The sequence below is a fragment of the Oncorhynchus gorbuscha genome, linkage group LG17 (genome assembly GCF_021184085.1).
Source record: "Oncorhynchus gorbuscha isolate QuinsamMale2020 ecotype Even-year linkage group LG17, OgorEven_v1.0, whole genome shotgun sequence".
Lineage (NCBI taxonomy): Eukaryota > Metazoa > Chordata > Actinopteri > Salmoniformes > Salmonidae > Oncorhynchus > Oncorhynchus gorbuscha.
In genome coordinates this window covers 3,960,776-3,963,275 of record NC_060189.1, presented here as the reverse complement: position 1 = coordinate 3,963,275, position 2,500 = coordinate 3,960,776, and the positions used below count along the sequence as shown (strand labels likewise).

The 2,500-nt window shown below is 46.8% G+C and overlaps 2 protein-coding genes across 2 annotated transcripts in view; both read left to right on the top strand.

The window, feature by feature from the left end:
- Positions 1–2,500, top strand: part of LOC124001333 (deubiquitinase DESI2-like) — a 1,147,470-nt gene that overhangs the window by 482,969 nt on the left and 662,001 nt on the right. The gene's annotated exons all lie outside the window — the stretch shown is intronic.
- LOC124002257 (sodium/calcium exchanger 3-like) overlaps positions 1–2,500 on the top strand; it is a 147,502-nt gene that overhangs the window by 141,411 nt on the left and 3,591 nt on the right. The window lies entirely within an intron of this gene.

The following is a 2,500-nucleotide window of genomic DNA, read 5'->3' as shown; positions in this document are numbered from 1 at the left end:
CCTGAACACTCCAACCGTGAACATTCCAACCCTGAACATTCCAACCCTGAACATTCCAACCCTGAACACTCCAACCCTGAACACTCCAACCCTGAACATTCCAACCCTGAACATTCCAACCCTGAACATTCCAACCCTGAACATTCCATCCCTGAACATTCCATCCCTGAACATTCCATCCCTGAACATTCCAACCCTGAACACTGGGAACATGGACGTGTACAGACAGACCAACTGTGACCTCTGTAAGGAAATCAAAGAGGCAAAACGACAGTACAGAGACAAAGTAGAGTCGCAATTCAATGGTACAGAAATGAGACAAAGTGGAGTCGCAATTTAACGGCTCAGACACGAGACATATGAATTTGTATTCTTTATGGATCCACATTACAATAAAAACAGAATCATTAAACATACACGTATGTGCATAAAACAATATAATTCAGCACACAATAACAGAATAAACATATTTAATGAAAAGCAGTCCCATTCAACGACATAGAGATCCTCAATCGTTAATGTAAACTTCCAGCACATCTAACTGCAGTCAACTGATTGTTTCACAAATTAGGGGCTGAAAACCAAAACACAGATTTTTCTAAATCTGTGGACACAAAATCTACTACACTAAATCCATGTGTCTGTGAGTGTATAGTGCGTATGTTAGCGTGTGTGTGTGTGTGTGTGTGTGTGTGTGTGTGTGTGTGTGTGTGTGTGTGTGTGTGTGTGTGTGTGTGTGTGTGTGTGTGTGTGTGTGTGTGTGTGTGTGCGTGCGTGCGTGCGTGCGTGCGTGCGTGCGTGCGTGTGTGCGTATACATGTGTCTGTGCCTATGTTTGTGTTTCTTCACAGTCCCCTCTTTTCCATTAGGTGTATTTGAATCTGTTTTTGAAATCGGATTCTACTGCTGAAGAGACCTCTGGTGGCTTGTCGTGTGGGGTATACAGTACCTGGGTGTCCAGGCTCTGTGCCAGTAGTTCAGACAGACAGCTCGGGGCATTCAACATGTCAATACCTTCACGTTGAGCCAGGAGAGATTGACATGTTAGCTCTTTGTTTTACATCAAAGGGCCAGCCGTGCTGCTCTGTTCTGGGCCAATTGCAATTTTCTTAAGTCCCTCTTAGTGGCACCTGACCACACGACTGAACAGTAGTCCAGGTGTGACAAAACTAGGGCCTGTAGGACCTGCCTTGTTGATAGGGCTGTTAAGAAGGTAGAAACTAGGGCCTGTAGGACCTGCCTTGTTGATAGTGTTGTTAAGAAGGTAGAAACTAGGGCCTGTAGGACCTGCCTTGTTGATAGTGTTGTTAAGGTAGAAACTAGGGCCTGTAGGACCTGCCTTGTTGATAGTGTTGTTAAGAAGGTAGAAACTAGGGCCTGTAGGACCTGCCTTGTTGATAGTGTTGTTAAGAAGGTAGAAACTAGGGCCTGTAGGACCTGCCTTGTTGATAGTGTTGTTAAGAAGGTAGAAACTAGGGCCTGTAGGACCTGCCTTGTTGATAGTGTTGTTAAGAAGGTAGAAACTAGGGCCTGTAGGACCTGCCTTGTTGATAGTGTTGTTAAGAAGGTAGAAACTAGGGCCTGTAGGACCTGCCTTGTTGATAGTGCTGTTAAGAAGGTAGAAACTAGGGCCTGTAGGACCTGCCTTGTTGACAATATTGTTAAGAAGGTTTTACAGAATATCTTGTACTGAATGATCTTATACCTAACACATTTTGTGGACAGACCTCTCCAAATAGTGTCCCATGGCGATGGGGTGAGAGGTCACTCTCCCATGCTATAACTGAATGGGGGAATATGCATTTGGGAATAAAACAACAGTCTATAAATACCTGATAGCGTTTATTTCGTGGATGCAGTGGAACTCCTGGAGAGAGTTTGTACCTCCTTAAACTGTGGGGACTGGAGAGGGATGGATCCTCAACACGGGGGCCGCACAGAGGTTCATGCTTAGCCCCCTCCTGTACTCCCTGTTCACCCATGACTGCGTGGACACTCAATTTTCTGACGAGACTGTCACTAACTGGCTCCAACCAGGTACCCAGCCCTGAACTTTAGAGACTGTCTCTAACCGGCTCCATCCAGGTACCCAGCCCTGAACCTTAGAGACTGTCTCTAACTGGCTCCAACCAGGTACCCAGCCCTGAACTTTAGAGACTGTCTCTAACCAGCTCCAACCAGGTACCCAGCCCTGAAACTTAGAGACTGTCTCTAACCGGCTCCAACCAGGTACCCAGCCCTGAACCTTAGAGACTGTCTCTAACTGGCTCCAACCAGGTACCCAGCCCTGAACCTTAGAGACTGTCTCTAACTGGCTCCAACCAGGTACCCAGCCCTGAACCTTAGAGACTGTCTCTAACTGGCTCCAACCAGGTACCCAGCCCTGAACTTTAGAGACTGTCTCTAACTGGCTCCAACCAGGTACCCAGCCCTGAACCTTAGAGACTGTCTCTAACTGGCTCCAACCAGGTACCCAGCCCTGAACTTTAGAGACTGTCTCT